General features: G+C 45.6%; 1 protein-coding gene across 2 annotated transcripts in view; it reads left to right on the top strand.

Annotated features, from left to right (window-relative positions):
* Positions 1-12,556: 12,556 nt before the first annotated feature.
* Positions 12,557-19,524, top strand: part of VMP1 (vacuole membrane protein 1) — a 682,493-nt gene continuing 675,525 nt past the window's right edge. Inside the window, exons 1-2 of one of the 2 annotated variants that reach the window (XM_069226431.1) lie at positions 12,557-12,704; positions 16,553-16,632. The gene's annotated coding sequence lies outside the window, so the exon portion shown is untranslated. The remainder of the gene's footprint in view (positions 12,705-16,552; positions 16,633-19,524) is intronic. The other variant, XM_069226430.1, reaches the window with a different exon arrangement.

Here is a 19,524-nt window from a genome sequence, read left to right on the forward strand (position 1 = left end):
GCGTCCCAGTCATATCCAGAAGCGAAGAGCCTCTTGGCAAAGGGTCCATGACCTCACTCCATCCTGCTTGTTGCAATACCACATGGCGTTGGTATGTCGGTGAACACCTGCACTACTTTCCCTTTGAGAGAGGGAAGAAATGCTTTCAATACAACTCGGACTGCCTGGAGCTCCAAAAGGCTGATGTGGAGCCCAGACTCCGCCGGAGACCAGAGGTCTCTGATCTCCGCCTCCTCATCCCAGGAGTGATGCAGCTTCACAACTGTGAGATCTGGTTGGGGAAGGGAGAGGGATTTGTCATTGACCCAATCTGGATTCGAACGCCACCACTGCAGGTCTTTTGCGGTTTCCTCCAAGATCTGAACCATGTCGGAGAGATTCCCCTGATGCTCCGCCCACTGGAACTTCAGGTCCCACTGCAGAACCAGCATTTGCCATCTGGCATGTTGGAGCAGCAGGATGCAGGAGGCCATGAGGCCCAGCAGCGTCAGAGTCATTCTCACCTAAATCTAGGATAGAGGCTGAAACATCAGTATCATAGCCCGAATATCCTCGGCTTTCTTTTCAGGAGGATAAGCCCAAAACTGCACTGTGTCCAGAACAGCTCAGATGAAAGGGAGCATCTGAGAGGGAACCAAGTGTGACTTTGGCACTTTGATAGTGAACCCAGTGAATGGGGGAGGTTTGCCGTAGACTGAAGGTGGGAGACAACTTTCTGGGGCATGTCCGCCTTCAACAGCCAGCTGTCGAGGTAGGGAAACCCTAACCTGTGCAGATGAGCTGCAACCACTACCATTACTTTCGTGAACACCCGAGGGGCACTGGTAAGGCCAAAGGGGAGCACGGTGAACTGAAAGTGCTCGTGACCTACCAGGAATCGTAGGTAACGTCTGTGGGCTGGCAGGAAGTGAATATGGAAATAGGCATCCTGCAAGTCCAACGCAACCCTCCAGTCTCCGGGGTCCAGGGCAGAAAGGACCTGAGCCAGGGTTAACATCTTGAACTCCTCCTTCTTGAGGAAGAGATTGAGGGACCAGAGGTCTTGGACAGGGTGAAGATCCTTGTTCTTTTTGGGCACCAGAGTGGCTCCCTTGGCCAAGAGCATTGACCTTCTCGTGGAGAAGTGCCAAATGATCCTCTGACAGGTGATCGAATGCTGGTGGCATGGCTGGAGGAGAAGTCTTGAAGGGGAGGGAGTAGACCCTTCGGATGATCTGTAAAACCCACCTGTCCGTGGTAATGGATTTCCAGTGGGGCAGATGATGGCGAATTCTGCCGCCAACTGGTCCCGGATATGCCAACGGACTAGGAAGGTTTTGAGGCAGAAGAGGTGGGTGGATTGGGTGGCCTGCTGACTCCCTGATCCACGAGCTCGGTGGATCCTGTGTCCGCATAGGGGCTGTATTGCATGCTAGGGTCGGTGGTCCAGTGGAAATGGATGTGGTTGGGTGCCCCTTCCGTAGCCACGAAATGAGCGAGAGGCGGACTGAGGGGGGGACAAGAAGTGGCTGCGAGGCCAAGGGACTGAGCCATAGCCCGGGAATCCTTAAAGAGCTTGAGCGCTGAGTCCGCCTTATCTCCGAAGAGACGAGTGCCATCAAAGGGCATGTCCATCAAAGATTGCTGCCATCCCCCGAAAAGCCAGACGTCCTCTACCAGGCATGCGGTCTCAGTGCCACCGTTGATGCAACCGATCTGCCTAGTGAGTCAGTTGTATCCAGTCCACAACGGATCATGAACTTGGCTGCGTCTCTCCCATCTGTCATGGCTTGGGAGAGAGCGTTCCAGGCCTCTTCCGGAACTTGAGGCAGCACTTGCGCGACCATCTCCCAGAGAGTATGGGAATAGTGGCCCAAAAGGCATGCGGTGTTCACGGACCGCAGCACTAGACTGGCAGAAGAAAACATCTTCTTCCCTAAATTGTCCAGCCTTTTGATTCCCTGTCCGGGGGAGCGGTAGGGAATGCACCAGAGGATGAAGAAGCCTGGATGACAAGGCTCTCAGCCATAGGGTGTTGGGTAAGGAAATTTGGGTCATTCTGCACAGGAAGATGAAATGGGCAATCGTCCTATTCATAGGAGTCCCTGACCTGGATTTGGACCAGGTCCCCAGTAGGTAAGTGCTTCGTTGAAGGGAAGAAGGGGTTCCGAGTTGGAGGCCCCAGGCTGAAGCACTTCGGTCAGGAGGTTAGGCCTGACCTCCACAGAAGGAAGCTCGAGGTTCAAGACCTCAGCCCTTCTCACCACCATAGAATAAGATGCTCCCTCCTCCATAGTCACGGGATCGGGGAGAGAATATGCCAGTGTCAGGGAAGGTGTCCAACCCACTGGTATCACCCACATCCTGTACCGAGTCCAGTTCAGGCTCAAGCTGGTCTTCTAAAGGGTCCAGCAACCCCTCTACACTATCCACGTATCCTTACCCATAATAGGGCTCAGGACCAACTCTGGGCACAACAGAACCCATGGAAAACGGAATTGGCGTCTATCGACGTTGTTCCGGCTCTGGGTTGTCGGGAATGGGTATAAGGTTGACAGATTGTGGGCCCAATCGTGGCGGGGCATCGACATATGACCCAACGCCAGGGAATGTCGCATTGTCACGACCGGCATTGGGACGGATATGGAGTTGGGACCGAAGTCGCCGACTTTGAACCTGAGGAGGACCTCACCGACATCCCTGGGCCTGAAGGCGCAGAGGGTGGGTCAGGCTGCCCAAATATGAGGCACATGGCCTCACAGGACTCCTTAAGTTGGGCAGGGGTAGCTCTGGCTCCTGGAAATTCAGGGAGGCGGGAGCGGACCCAGATTGAGGTTCCGAGGACAGAGGCCTAGAGTGTTGGCGCTGTTCCCACATCGCTTCATGCAAGCGACGGGGAGAAGTCGAAGAATGTTTTGCCTTCTTCTTCTTACCTGAATGTCCAGATGACTTGGACAAAGAAGAATGATGGTGACTCTGTGACCGGTCCCCTGACCTTCCTCTCGAACAGGACCGGGAATGACGTGGAGTCAAGTGTTAGGCTGCCATGAGCCTCAGGGATCGCTTTCCTCAAAGATTTCAGGTTCATGGCCTGACACTCAGAGCACGACTTCGGGTAGTGGTCGCACTCCAAACACCAGAGGCACACGTGGTGCGGATCCGTCACCAACATCATGTGGCGACAGGAGTCACAGGGCTTAAATCCGGTCTTACGGGACATCCCTCGACGCACCAAAACTCGTCAAAAATGAATTTGACAAAATGTCTGTTAGTCAGAATATTACTGGGGTAGCTCTGCTCCGGATCTGCGCGTGGGCTGCCGCAGAAAGAAAAGAACAGATGTCAGAGCACCGGGGTGGCACCGATATGCGACAGCAATGTCACCATGGTGACCGCGATGCGAATGACGCCCGCGATGTCGACCGACGCCACCTAACGGCACGCAGGGGTACTGCTTCATGAAAAAATCTCCATATTTAGTCTGACGCCTGGGGAAATTCAAAGGTAAGGAATCTGCAACTAGAAGTCTCTATAAGATCTATTAAATCATAATGTAGGTTTCTTTGCTGGGGCTCTCACTTGTGTGTTCTGAGGAGCTTCTGTGGAAGTGGATTACATTGCATCTTAAAGCTTTGTCTCTGTGTGGTAATGACTGCAGACGGTGCAATGCTATGCTTACAGTCAGACATTCCATAATGGCAGTACGGAGGCATTTAGCTGCAGCTTCCTCTAGCTGCTTCGCACACTACATAGGCCAACGCTTTCCTGGACTGTGCAGCGCACACGCTCGTAGGTGCATCACGTTGTTGGCACACTGCAGTCCACTACTAACCAAATATGCCAGAATAAACACACCTGAGTCAATGCATAAATATGCAAACAGATAAGAGTGTGATTGTGAATGTTTGTGTGCCAGTATTACACTCCACAAATGTTGACAGCAGGCTGAGTACTTAGCATATTTGTGACGCTCACCTTTTACTGTGCAATGCCTTACTAATGGAGTCTGGTTCAGCTCACCCAGAGAAGCAACATGTCTACTCCAGGCACGCACTGACACAGAGCAGGGCCCAGGCAAGCCACAAGTGATACTGAATGTTTATGGAGTAGTGTGGAAAAGCGGAAGCACTCCACATACAAATTAGAATAATGAAAATGCTCCTTACAGCCCTCAGCGGCTTAGCATGCCCCCGCCCTCATCACCCACAGTTAAGTGCAGAGCCAGGAGAAAGGTTAGGGCCCGACCCTCCACAGAACCACACACAGAAGACCAGTCATGCCGAGGCAGAATAATTTGTATGTCAAGTCTTGTGCAGGCTGTAAGCAATATGTGACTGACTCATCCCCATCCCTATCGGCCTTTTAATTTGACAGGCCTGCTGGTTCTTCTCCATGAGCATCTATAAGCCAGGCCACCTCAGGTAGAGAAAAGAGAGTGAATACTGGACGACAGAAGTGGTGCTAGACAGAGTGAGAACAGGAAAGAAGGAGAGATAGAAAAAACAGGGGGAGAGCAGGGTTGTTGTTCACTGAAAAGAAGGATAGATGGTCAACGACTGAGAAAGCAGGTGCAAGGAAGGAAAAAAGTAAAGGAGAGAAAATAGGGAAATAACATGAGGCATAACATGAGAAAGAAAAAAGGGGGAGAGAGCAGTAGGAGAGGACAACAGAAAAGGAGGGGAATAAGGGAACAACATGGAACATTAGGAGAGGAAAGAAGAAGATACAAGATCAAAAGAGCTGAAACTGGAAGGAAAAGGAAGAGAGAGTGGAAGGCATGAACAGCAGGAGAAAGAAAAGGAGGCAAAGGGTATGGAGAAATATGAAGTAAGGCTCAAGAGCAAGGAGTGAAGGCCAGATGAACATTTGAAAGAGAAAAGTGTGGCTATTGGGCAAGGCATAAGAGAGAATCAAGAAAAAAGACATGATTGATAATAAGATATTCAGAAAGATTGTTGTTTCCTGCCTCTGTAGACTCCCGTCTCCTGCAAGGCCCCACCCACTTGCCAGCTCATTTAATGCTGGTCGCAGCGTGACCGTGTAGTGAGCGCGCTGCTGCAACACAAGTGCTGTGCCAAAGGCGAGCCCATTTGCGCCTATCCACGATTGGACTGCATCCAATGCCAGGACTCCTGGTCCGCCAGCCCACCATCGATACGCCCCTGACAAGCAACTCTGCTCTGGACTGCAACATCGCCTCACCCCGGATCACCGAAGGTACCTCCTCCTTCTGCAACTGCCACTTTTCCTGCAGCGCAGAACCCACCTCAACCCCCACAAAACAAATCACCGGACACTCAACTCCATTGTGCCCTCCTCAGCGCTCGATCTCTGTGCAAACATGCCATCAAAATCTGGGACACCATCACCACATTCGCTCCCGATACGATGTCCATCATGGAAACTTGGCTCACCCCATCATCCACTCCTGACATCGCCACCACAACACCTCCAGGTGACAAAATGATCCACCGCAATCAGCCCAACAGACGCGGTGGAGGAATCACGATCATCCGCAAGTAGTCCATCCACTGCACCTCCACCAATGCCAATTCCACTCTGATCATGGAACACCTCAACTTCCAGATCAAACCGGATGCCAACACAACCATAAGGGGAATTGTAGCCTACAGACCACCGTGCCCTTATCCTTCCTACTGCAACTCCATACCAGACATCATTGCCCTCCTGGTAGTCGACATCAATCACTATATCTTCCTGGGACACCTGAACTTCCACCTTAAAGACCCGAACAACACCAACTCCACAGCGCTCACTGAAAACCTAAGCATCATCGGCCTCAATCAACTGGTCTCCTTCCCCACCAACATAAACTGGACCCCATCTTCTCCACCAGCAGAATAACTAAATTCACCCACACAACCGAACTAGCATGGACTGATCACAGCACAGTACACTTCACCATCGACATGACACCGCCACCAAACTTCACACTTTCCTGCGCCGCAACGAGGACAAAGTCACAGAAGCCACCTGGTCCACCACTCTCCAAAACTCCAAACCTCCCCTGCCAACACACTCAAACAACAACTACGAAACCTCTCCAACTGGCTCACCACCACCACAGAGATTGCAGCCCCCCCAAAAAGATGCTCAACCCACCAAGCAAGCCACCTGGGTCACCCCCGAACTACGCATTCTCAAGCATCAATGAAGGACCCTTGAGAGACACTAGCGCATCAACAAGCCCCCCGCCAACCTCGACTCCTTTTAGTCTACCCTCAAATCCTAGAATGCCCAATTCAGGAACACCAAGAAAGAAGCTCTCATCTCTCGCATCGAAGCCAGCTCCAACCGCCCCAGAGAACTCTTCAACATCGTTAGAAAATTCTCCTGCGCCACCGCCATTACAAACACCACCCACCCCTCCCAACCCCTCTGCGACAAGCTCTCTGACTACTTCCACCAGAAAATCAACGACATCTACAGCAATTTCGAGGCCTAGCTCTCCAACCCCGTCTTCCTTCACACCCCAAACAACACCACCATCCCCTGGATCTCTGAATGGAAGCAGTTATCCCCGGAAGACACCTCCAAACACATGACCTCCATCCACTCCGGATCACCCTCTGATCCCTGACCACCTCTACAACCAGGGCCAAGAAGAAATAGCACCTACCCTCACAGAGATCGTCAACTCCTCCATCACCACACCCACCTTTCCTGAGGCCTGGAAACAAGCCAAGATCAAGCCCCTACTAAAGAAACCCTCAGCGGACCTCAGCGAACTCAAGAATTAATGCCCAATCTCAATACTCCTGTTTCCCGCCAAGATCCTGGAAAAAGCAATCAACAGCCAGCTCACCTACTACCTTGAACAAAACCACCTTCTTGACCCCTCCCAAACCAGTTTCCAACCCAAACACAGCACGGAGACAGGACTCATAGCAGCTACCCACAACATCAGGAAATCTTAGACTTGGCGGCACAGCGGCCCTCATCCGCCTAGACCTCTTGACAGCTTTCAACACTGTCTCCCACCTCACCCTTATCGCCAGCCTGCAAGCAGTTGGCATTTGAGACTTGGCCCTCAACTGGATCTCCTTCTTCCTCACCAGTTGAACACAGAGGATCCTCCTCCCTCCTTTCATCTCCGCCCCCAAAGACATCATCTACAGCGTCCCCCAGGACTCCTCCCTCAGTGCCACACTCTTCAACGTCTACATGACTCCACTAGAGAACCTCGTCCACACCTACGGCCTCAACATTATCTCAACCGATGACACCCAGCGCGTCCTCTCCTTCACCAACGACGCCAACTCCACCTGAGCCAATTTCCAGGAGACCATGACAAACATCGCTGCCTGGATGAAGGAGAACTGCCTCAAAATTATCTCAGACAAAACGGAAATCCTTTTCTTCTGACACAAGCCGTCTCTCCATGGGACGACACATGGTGGCCTGCAGAAAGAGAGGCACAGAGAATAAAAGAGGAAACAAAGAGCAGAGGACAGGAAAGAGAGAGAGGTTCAAAGAGAAAGAGAGACTAGGCCGTAACCACAGGGGCTGAGAAAGAAAGAGAAAGGGGAGAGAGAGTGAGTCAGGAACATAATATATGTTTACCACTGCTTTTTCACTTCGTCACCCATCTCTCCTCACATTCCCTTCTGTGTCCGTTTCTTCTTTTTCCACTCATCGTCATAATCCCTGACTGTCTCTTTGTCTCTGTCTCTTCCAATTCTTTGTTCAAATTCTATCTTTATATTTTGTATTAATATCTCCTTATTCACTCTTTGGGTCCTCCATCAAATCCCCTTACCCTTTACTTGATTTCTCAGCATCTACTCTGTTTTCTCACTCTTCTCAGTCTACCCAGCTTCACCATTCCCGGTTCCCCAGCATCCCTTCCCCAGACTCCCTGCAGCCAGACTTGCTCTCTTTCAGTTTTGCAGACTTTCATCTAAAGCTTCTGTTTCTTTTTCCTGAACCCGGACTGCAACCTTGCACTCTCCCTTCTTTTGACTTCAGTATGTTTAACCATTGCCTAGCTCACCTCTTTGTACAGCAGTTTTTATGAGACCCCTAAGTTTGCAATTCCCATCATCTGAAACCCAGGCCTCTGCTGTTTCTCTTTCGTCTGAGACCTTTAACTTTTGTTTTCTCTCCATTTCCATGCCAACTCTTCTCCGTTTCCCTGACTCCCCGGCCCAACCACCATTTCCTGAAATAACTCCCTCTCTATGTTATGTTAAATTGTTATGTTATGCAGATCTGTAGAGTGCACTATCACCCAGGAAGGTATCCTGGCACTGAGCAGGTGTGAGTCTTGCCAAACCTATGGCCTAGTGGGACTACTTGAAAAGCCAAGTCTTCAGCTTCTTGTGGAATTCAAGAAGTGTGGAAGAAGATCTTATGTAGTGGAAGGTCATTCCACACTTTATGAGCAAATTAAAATAAGGCTTCATTGCCAGATCTGGTTTACCATATGCATGGGATGTGTGCAAATAGGAGTCCGCACGAATGGAGGTGTCTGGAAGGTTTGTGAAAGCAGATGCGATTTCTGAGGCATGCTGGAACAGTGTTATGTAGTGCCTTGAAAGTGTGGGTGAGGAGTTTGAATTGTGCTCATTTGTGTATAAGGCAAATTGAACTTCTTCAGGTGTGGAGTGAAGAGAGTGCGGTGTGGGAGTTTGAAAGTGATTATGGCCATCGAGTTCTGAATGGTCCGCAGCCTTTAGGTTAGTTTTTGGTTGATCCCGCAATAGAGGATGTTCCAGTAGCACAGCTTGCTTTTGATGAGGGCATTCGTGACGGTTTTCTGGGTGCTGATTGGAAGTCATTTGAAAATCCTAAGGATATGGAAACATGAGGTGGTGACAGTGTTGACTTGGGGGGTCATGTCAAGTTTGGTATTGATGGGGATCCAGAGTTTCTTGGCGTCTGTGGTGAGTGGCAGGTGTGGAATTTAATAAAATATCTACTTGTCCATGGGACATGTTGCTTCATAAATCTACCTGTCCTGTAAATAAATCTACTTGTCCTTTTGGCACCATGTAGTGTGGTGACAAATGATGGCAGTAATCTCATATTCAGAGCTCTGACCAAACATTTAGCAGATATCTTAGAAGCTAACATGTTAGCTCCATAAGAAAGAGATTTTGACAGAGAAACATGGAGAACAATTTTGTTGACTTGCATTGGGTGGTACGGCAAAATTTAAAAGCCAGTAATACAAGTATTATTGTCAGGTGTTTGATTCAGCTGATACATGGGTACAAATATTATTGTCAGTTACTTAATATAACAATGACAAAGATAATTTGCAGATAATATTTTTCTTGAGATAATTTTGTTGACTTGCATTGGGTGGTACGGCAAAATTTAAAAGCCAGTAATACAAGTATTATTGTCAGGTGTTTGATTCAGCTGATACATGGGTACAAATATTATTGTCAGTTACTTAATATAACAATGACAAAGATAATTTGCAGATAATATTTTTCTTGAGATAATGTGCACATAACCGTATTGAGTTTATAGGAGTCAGAATGACACCATGATATAGAAATCCAAATTTTGCATTGATCAGAGGATGTGGGGCATTGCTAAATTTGGACAGCAGCAGTATTTTCCCCACAAGTTCTAAGTACCTAATTGCAGAACCCTTCTAAAGAAAAAAACTGCCCCGTAAACCCGATCATCAATACTCCCGAACCCTTTCTTGATTCCCCCTCACGTTGTCATCATTGGGGGCCATGCCCCCCTAAAACATATATTCCTGGCTACGGCAGTTAAATATTATGGTTACACTCTGCACTGTAGAGTACTGTTTAGTCAACATGACCTCTATGACACCCGCTTCTTACTTGCCGGTACTCTTAACATGTCGATTGTTGTCTTTATCACTGTCCTTAACTAAAGTTTCAGGGTTTTATCGCTGGTCTTGTAATTTTAGAGACTGCAACCTAATTTTAGCCTAGGGGACTCTTGTACCTCAAACTGCACTTTTGTGCATGGCCCCACGAACATGATTGTTAACACTTACTTCTTAATTACCTGGACTACATTTTAACGTAACCCCTTCTCTTACAATTTTAATCACTGTCGCACATTTTGTGCTTTTTCTTTTCATTTGAGTTCACACATGATGATGGTACTGCTTCTACTCTGCATATTTTGATCTTTTTAATGGTGCTATTCCTTTTATTTGCCTATATATTGAGCTTTTATAATGGTTTTAAGTAACTACACAATAAACTATTAATTTCACATGCACATTTACAACCTGCTTCTGCAGATGAATCACAGGAAATTCTTTTAGGTCAAAACACTGGAGGAACATTGCAAGACACAATGAACACTGTAACCAAAATGTCACGCAATGTTGCAATGAGGGTAAAATAAAAATACCTTTTTCTTCGTTATGTATACTGTATAAAGTACTTTGTTCTTTCATTAGGGAGAAGAAGATGTAATGGTATGTATATAATGTGAGTTATTTTATTTCACTTTACCTTATTGTAATGAACCCTATTGAATTATTATGTTTTAACTTACTTATGATGTATGCTATGGAATTTTTGTTTTTTAACTTACTGGCCTGTGGTTGTTTGCCTGCTCTATAAGTTCCAATAGCTACTACCAGACAGTTTTAGATGAATCTCAAGAGGACATGGATGCACCTCCTTGGGGTCCTGCTTTTAACCATTAAACTTCAAGGAAAGGAACTTTCTTGTGTAGATACCTCATTATTTACTCACCACAGCCACACCCCTTTTAGAGACCCCCTCGTCCCTCAGGCATTTTATCCCAATTAAAGGTCCTATGTTTTCAGTATTATGTGTTGGCTGGATTCTATGTCACGACTGGAGGCTCCGATTATGCTTCTTAATCTTTACTACTCATAAAACAGCAGCCATTTAGAAAACAGTAAATATGCAATAAACCACGAGGCTTTGAACCACGCCTCTATCCTAACCCACCAATGGTAGTCCATTGTCGGCTGTGAATGTTGAACGCTTGGCCTGATAATTATTTGTTTTCCTTGAAACAACTTTCAGCTAAATTGACCATGTTACTGTGATTAATATCATGCAGCAGAGTGTCAGACGTGAGAGCTTTGGATCTTGCAGGTAAGTTGTTTTCCTCTACTGGTGTTTCCTTTATCATTTCAAAAAGGACTAAATGTATGTCTAGATCGGTTGATAATCCTGCCTTTCCACACATTAAGCTGTGTGTTGAGAAATGTTTAAAGGTAGATGTGGAACATATACCGCTGTTCATAGGAACAATCCTTTAGGCCTTTTTTGCTGGCTCTTCAGGAATCTTTTCATCCTCTTTCGGCAGTGACCTTGGCCCATTGGGTCATGTATGAAGCATGCATTGATGTATCCTCATATAGAGCACATTCCACTAGAGGGGCCATGGCCTCTAAAGCTTTTAATTTGGGTTCTAGATTAGAAGATATTTTTTGTGTGGTTGAATGATTCTATGTTTGAGATGTTTTATTATAAACCTGTTGTGTGGTTTCTTCTTTGGTTGTTGATCAGCTTTGAACCAGCATAATCAGAGACTCCGATCCTGACATAGAATATAAAATGTCTGTGTTCTTAATAGACTCTAAAATTCTTGTTGCAAAGCTAAATATTTGTATAGTGTTAAACACCAGGATAGATGGGTCATGTGGCCCCACAGGCGCACTGTCTGAAGCACAAGACAAAAGTACTAGGAAAGTAGGTCACATCTCTTGGAAAGGTTTCCTATGTATTGCTTATTTGGCCACTCCTCTTAAATGTTTTCATCCCACTTAAAGCACCAGCAAAGTTCCTTTGGCATCCTGGTGCGTTCGAAATACTGGAAACCCCACGTATAATCCTAGAGCAGCATCCAGTGCGGCTCACGCCCCCACGAAATTGCCACTGTGTGTTCGACGTTTTCAGTATTTTTTTACCCGTTACCACAGAATTGCCACCAAGCTTGTTTCTTTCACTTTTAGATCCTATTTATGCGATGTCAGCTGCTCGGGGTCTATTGCGGCGTCTAACATCGTGAAGCGTAGTTTTTCCCTATTCAGTTTTATATAGCTCGAACTCGGCCCGAAGGTATTGGAGCGCTTTACCTAACCACAACGTCACATTAGTTTTGGTATGCACCCAGAGATTAAGTGATTTGCCCTGAATCACAGGATCGAGTTGACGCCGAGATTCAAAGCTAGTGCCACAGCTCCAAGGTCGGCAGCTCTGACCGTTACGCCACATCCTCTATGTATTATGTACATACATGGAGTATGTATTAGTGGCGATTTAAAATGTCCTTTATGTGTGGGCTGTAGAGACGGGGACACAACACATTTCCAATCCATTACCTAGAGTGAAAATCGTTGTAGCTCCTCGTACGGAAGTATTTGTCTCGCAGTAACGTTTGTGAACAAACTAATGGCATTCAAGTATTAACAACCAATCAGGCTCGTGTTGAGATGTGAGTTATTGCGGTGACCTTACATTCGATAGACAACTCGTGATACTATTGGCTGACGTGCTCCTGTCAACTGTTCATTGGCATTGGGGATCTCGGATATTGTACCAGGGCCTATCATTGGCTGGATACCCTTTCGCAGGGCCGCTTCCTGCCTGTGGGCGGTCGCTAGTGACATCAGCACAGAGATGCTGACTACCTCTAGTTACCCGTGTCAGTGGAGTGAGCCGGCGTGCGGTGCTGAGGTAGCCGGAAAAGCCTGGTGACCCCGGTGAACGGTTATAGTGCTGGTGAGTAGTATCTTTCCCCTTAACATGGTCATTGTGATTGGACACTTCCCGAGCGCTTAGACACGCCGAATCCGTTGGGGCATTGACCCCCCGATCTTTCACCTGCCGACGCCACTGCTGCTTCTCAACTGGCCGTGGTGATGGACTGGCTATCGGGCTCCACTCCCTGTAGCTCATGGGTAGTGATTGGCTGTTACCTTGTCTCGGCATCACCACTGCCCTCGGCTTGGCTGTCAGTATCTCTTGAGCCACTGCTCGAAGATTGCTGACTGAAGTTAGCCTTCATTTACTGCCCGTATCAATTAGCCGTTCACAGTCTTATGACACTGTGAAGATGCACGACTTTTTTCTTATGCAATGAAAAAAATGAATGCCAGGGATGAAATCCTTTAATTAATTTCAATCTTTAATTATTACTGTATGGCAAATATTTGTGTGTGCCATTATAGGCAGGCACAGTGCTTGAAATGGAAAAAACAGAGGTGCAGGTAATCTAACAGAGCACCTGCTTATTTCTGAGAAGTGTCGGTACTCTCCAATTAAAAGTATTACGTTTTCTTGAGAAGTGCAGGCACTCTCCATCTCAAAATAAAAAAAATGCCGGTATTCCGTACCGGACCATTTAAAGCACTGGCCGCAGGCACCAATCATCTGCAGTGATTCTTGACTCTGACCCACTGGGATAAACAAATCCCGAACTGAGAAATTCATGTCAGACATGCTTCAGACTTGGTGAGCCTCATCAATGAGGTGCAGTTTGAAACCTATGGTACGGTGGGCATGGGACTTGTATCTGGGCACACAACACCTCTCACAGATGGGCCTCTAGGTGACACAAACTTGTCATGGGTTGTCTTAGGGAAGTAAAATGCTGTGTTTTTTCAGAACTTTGTGAAGAAAGTACCTCACCTCTTTATTGTATAAGCGTGGTCGTCAATGAGGCAGAACAGCTATTTTCTATTTCGTCTTGACGATAAGATAATATAGATGTTAGTGCAATAAGCACCAACATCCCCGTGTTATTCCCCATTACTGACAAAAAAATGAACAGTTGCTGTTTATTACACCTGATAAATTTTGTATTCCTAATCGGGACTTAAGGCTTTAAAGGTAATAATGTAACTTCACCATATGTCGTTTAAACATTTAATATTACCGCTATGCTTAGGGTTTGAGCAAGCTGTAATAAAAACTCAAAAATAAAGTTTTATAAGACAGTTGACTCTGCCCTAATTTTCATTCAGTCCTTAAATGAAAGGTCAGGTTGGTCCGTAGCGTTATTTTACTGACGCAGTACCTTTTTTTACTACCCCGCAGATGGAGTGCTGTCAAAAAGGTACCCCTTGCAGACCCTGAGCTGGTCTACTATGCATATACTTATCATAAGATTTTACTAGCTAGAGTATGAATCTGCCAAACAGAAAAGCTAACACTGATCTAGAGCAGCTCTCACCATGAGCTGTAAATAAATGCAAATTAGCCATTAAGAACAACACTCTGATCTAAACAGTGGGCAAGATAACACCTCATATTTTGGTCTAACCAGTTACCCCTGTCTCGCTTCCTAAAAGGTGTAGGCTGCCCGACGGAGGCACATGAACACTTATTTATAGTGCTGATAACTTACCCGGGAGCCCTATCCAAGAGAACTGAAGCACCCTTACCAACCGACAGTGGAAACAAACTGCAGTACCCTAACCAACTACTAGCAACGACAGTCTGCATTTCCACCTCTTCAACTGTCTAGACTCCAACCATCTGCAGCAGCTGTCTCCAATAGTTTACAGCACACAGCCCGTGAGGCTAAGTAGTATTGGTGACAGGCATAATTGAGGACAGGGCTGGTGCAAGGACAGCCTGATGTAGTTTCGAGTTTGGTGGAACTCCTTGTATGCGCTATCATCTCACCTGACTTCCAGACTGTGGGAGGAGCAGTGAGAGACTTTAGACCTGCTCGGTATTCGCCCGCTAGAATGGGACTTGTAAGTGCCAGTTTAACTCCCTTGCTTAATCAACTGAAAACGTGTCGTGCTGTAAAATTAGCTGCGTCGATTGAGTGCATGCAGCCGAGATCAGTGTAATCCATTTGGTTCAAATCTCAAAGGCCATCTGTCCTTTGTCCTTCTCTTCCTGTTAAAATGAGAATCTTTGAGTGATAACTTTACTTCTTATTATTTAAATAGTCAACGAAGTAAATTTGAACGAGAGCACTGTTGCCAGCGGAATTTGTGCTGGTTATTTTGCTGCAGCTTCTAACTGGTGGTAATTTCCTACGTAAAAAAAGGTTTGTTCACGTTAGTCCCCGTTTGGGACGCGTATCAATCAGATGCAACTGCACAACGGATACCCCTAGCAAATATTCGTTTTTTTTTTTTTTTGCGCTTTTAATCTACACTTATGTCTGTTTAACCCTGCAGGAGTATTTTTCAGTTTAATGCATGCTGTACATAGGCTCAGATGAAATAAGTGTTTACAATAACTTCGTTTGACCTTTTTCACACTGCTATTGTAACTTAAATCTAGCTGTGTCGCCCTTCTTTGAAACAACATAAAACAATGACAAAACTGGGAACACGGGAAGAAGTGTAATGTAATATATAAGATGGAACGAAGTTTATGTAGTCTTAAGCAAAGGGCAGGCTGCTCTGTCCGTTTATGTGCTAATGCATTAACGGGGTAATCAAGCCGAATCTCTCTTGCTATTACACTTGTTTGTCCAACTTTACAAACCCAAATTCTTAAACGAATCGTGAATGGCAGTATCAAAGACCCGTTCAGAGGGTTACTGGGCTCAACTTTGGAGGTTGTGGACTTGTGTACTGAGCCCAACTTTGGAGGTTGTGGACTTGTGTACTGAGCCCAACTTTGGAGGTTGTGGACTTGTGTTCTGAAACTAACTTTGGAGGTTGTAGCCTTGTTTCCTGTGGCTCATAGATTGACCTGAACAGCTGGGCCAAGTACTAACTCTTAAGCACGTGACTCTGTGTGTAGCACAGGTCGAACAGTCTAGGGCGGCTGCTTAAAGGGGAGGTAGGTGCAGGAAATACTGTTGCAAGACTCAAAGTATGAACAGTAACCGAAATAAGCCGATCTTGGTCTGTGGTCCTGGTTGCAGTGGCTCGATGATCTTTTATCCACTGTGATGAACACCTTGTTGGGCTCATGCTCTCACTTTTACAGTCCATATCAAGAAACCCTCGAAAATCATAAAAATGTTACCAGCCCTGCAGGTCTAGTGACTTGAATAATCTACTCGACCTAACTATAATGTACTTGACCCATAAACCGAACTCAAATTGTGTGATCCTAGGCAAATATTTTATTTTACAGAGTCTCCTTTTTCTTCATTATCACATTTGAGAATACCTTCAAATATGCAAGTTCAGAATTTCAGCTGTACAAAAAACTCTTCTGTTTGATTTAACAGACTAAACTTTTGCTCCATGTATACATCAGTGGGATGGTAGGTAAAAATGCATTTTAACACTACTGACTCTTACAAAACAAAAAATGGGCATGTTGCCAAAGCTGTGTTTGTGTCACTTAACTTCTGACAAGGGCATAGCCCTCTACCACTACTGAGGGTAGAATTTCCCCCCACCCCCTCACCTGCCCCCCAGAGCGAACAAGACCGCATTACCATGAGACTTGCATAGATGTACAATCGCTGTTTGCCTCTAACCAAAAATCAGTTCCAGGGGTTGGATATACTTGCAGCTGCGTCACTTGGGGTATGGGTATATGTCCACCACCATGGAGGGTGCTTTTCTGTCTTAGCTGGCAACATACAAATGAAGTATGAGCATTTAAATTTAAGGTTTACCAAGTAACGGGATGTTTCTACCTAGGCTGCCAACGAAGAAGCCATATTGAAACCTATCTGACCGACTATAGCACGAGGCAGCAAGGAAGCAGAATTTGATTTAAGGTGCGTTTTTTTTATTAGGGTGCCATCTCGCTTGTGTGAAGCCCACATTGATGTTAGTCACTGTTTAGAATGCTCTGTCTTGCTTGCTTTGTTAACTTTGTACACCTTTGTGGAAGCACTTGCATACACTGCAGTATTCTCTGCACTGTCACCTCACTTTAGGGGTGGATCCTCATGCAGCTCGCATTATTTAATAGTATGTATATTGAATGTTTTTGGTCTTATCCGAAATTGGTAGGACCCGTTGACTGCCATCTGCATTAGGATAAAGCATTACTGTGTGTTTAGAAACAGTAGTTTATTTTTAAATGTACTGCAGGTAGGGATGCTTTCTTTTCTTTCATTTTCTCACCGCTGCAGTGCCACCTTGTTTCCTATTTTCAGTGGAATACTGCTGTGTTCCATTATACTGTATGTTTTTTCAAGCACATGTTAATCAGAAATACTTTAAACGTGCTATTAATTAAGCTGGGCCTTTCCATGGCTTTCAGCTCCTGTACACCAATCATTGTTGGACAGGCTCTCTGTGGTGCACGTCAGTGAAAAAAGTCTCACTTGAATACATTTCTGCCTGTACCATCCATCCTTTTCATTTACTTTCTCCATGCTTGCCTGATGAATACCATCAAGAGTAAAATAATTTATTTCTGCTCAAGGTAGATCCAGCTTTCTTGTCCATAAATTGTCTTCCCTAAAATGCTGGACCTGTTGGAGGTTGAGATCCTTGTGGTTGTTTTCCATGCAAAAAGATCCCTCCAAATTCACATGGTCTGGAAGTGAGATGTTTCCTGTAGGGAGCGGGCACACACAACCTACTCTTTTGTAGCATGCAGGGCTTCTGCTGGAACGCGCATGAAGCAAAAGACATTCAGAGTTTAAAAATTAAAGTTAAATTAAAATAAAAGTTAAAAGTAAAAACTAATAAAAGTAAAAATATTAGCTGTAAAGGAAGCTTTCACTTGGTGCATTCAACAAAGGATACTGCTGTTATAGGAGCAGCAAGTCTGCTCCTCCATAACAACTCGGACGGGAGGTGTCTGGAAGGGTAAAGTGTGAACTGTTTGCAGTGCTGCCTGCTCTCTAGCTAGTGTGAAGTGCATTGCTATGTAGATGCACTTACAAGCTTTAGAAACCCTTTCAAGCCCTGAAAGTAGCTCACGTCAGCGATCGAGTCCATTTTATATCTCACATGTTTTACTTCACCCTTTTTACTGTAACAGTTTGTTTTTCCCCCAACTATTGTGTTTCTATAGTTTTTCATGCAACACTTCAGTGTTATATAGTGCAGAGTGCTAGAGACACCATTTCCTTTCTCTTTCAACCCACGCTGCCATTCTGCAGGTACTGCTTTGTGCTCCTATTAGGAAACAACTGCCAGTCGTTTGTGGAAAGGAGAGTGACTTCCAAACTGCAATGATTTTTTGTTGTTGTTGTTGCTATTCAGTCAATTATTTTTCACCCTGTTGGACAGGCTTTAAAACAGAGGCGCGTGTGCCTTAAATGATGTGAAAGAGAGAGAGAGTCAGTATAGTCTGGTGTTAGTTTCTGACATTTCAATTTACAAATATGAGTTGCCTTCTCAATGTTAACATAATGTTAGACTAGCCCCTTTGTAAAGAATATGGCACAAGCGTGCTGAAGAGAGTGGGTTACTAATATTTTATAGGGTTTCTGCTACAGCTGACATCTTGGTAGTAATGATACAGACCGTGCAGTGCGTACTAAAAAGTGCAGTGTGTTTGGTGCTAACAAGTGATGTTACCATCGCCAAACTCAGGCTACTCTTTTTAACTCCCTGATAAGGACAAAATGTTTAGTCAACCTGACACTTTAAAACCGTGGAGTCAGTGTTTAGGTGCATATCTCTGCAGTAGGTGTTGTTAACTAGTGAAGCTATCTTCTGAGCTAAGAGTACTAAACATATCTGACCCTGGAAGTGCAAGGGTGCATCCATCTTTCACCTGTTAGACCATATCTTAAATTTCACCCTTCCTGTTCTATGATACTTGTTTCCCAGGGACTTGTATTTAGTTAAATGCTTACATCCTATGAGATGGTGAATACTCAAGCAGGATTTACAAAAGTACAAAGTACACAATGCTAATAGCCTCCCTCTAGAGGCACTGATGTTATACTTGTGTAAGTGTTCTCCTCAAACAAGGACCCGTGAAATCAGGTGAGGCAGGAGCTGGCTGGTGGCAGGTGTAACATAAGCAAGTTTTTCATATGAGTTGGTAATGCAGAATGTCTTTGCCTCCTCACTCACAATGCACAATTACCATATTTACCTGCACAAGTGCATGTATATGATTTCACTCCTAGGAGTAGACATTAAATTCTGCACACCAAACCACATGCCTTGCACTCTGCATGCAGTGCTTCTTCTTCTACAGGAGCCCTGCGGTAGGTTGAGACTTCTGCTGTCTTTCTCGGACTACCCACAACATGAGGGGAAAGAAGTGCGAGATCTCAGAACCTGACTTTCTTCATCTGGCACCTAGCAGCAATCAGGGACAGACAAAGGACAGGCTTGACCTAGAAACGATTTCACCTTTAAAAACAAATGCAGCCACATCCCTTCTTCCTGCCATCCACTGAATGGCAGTACTCAGGTAGACTAATATGCATCTCCTTATTAAATGAAAGGCATCATTGATTTTATTTAAAAGGTTGCCATGTCTCTCCCTCCTTCCTGCAGTGTGCTGTTCTCCTCTCTCCGTTCTACTACTCCCTACTGCAGTATGATGCACTTCCACTGTCTGGGAAACTATTCTTACCTCCATTCTGTGCCATGCTAAACCAGGGGCATCCAAATGCTTTACTTTTGTACTTGGGTACAAGTTCTGTGAATCAAGTTTTGAAGGTAAACATCAGAAGACATAGCTCTAGCAT

Source organism: Pleurodeles waltl, chromosome 3_1 (assembly GCF_031143425.1).
Source record: "Pleurodeles waltl isolate 20211129_DDA chromosome 3_1, aPleWal1.hap1.20221129, whole genome shotgun sequence".
Lineage (NCBI taxonomy): Eukaryota > Metazoa > Chordata > Amphibia > Caudata > Salamandridae > Pleurodeles > Pleurodeles waltl.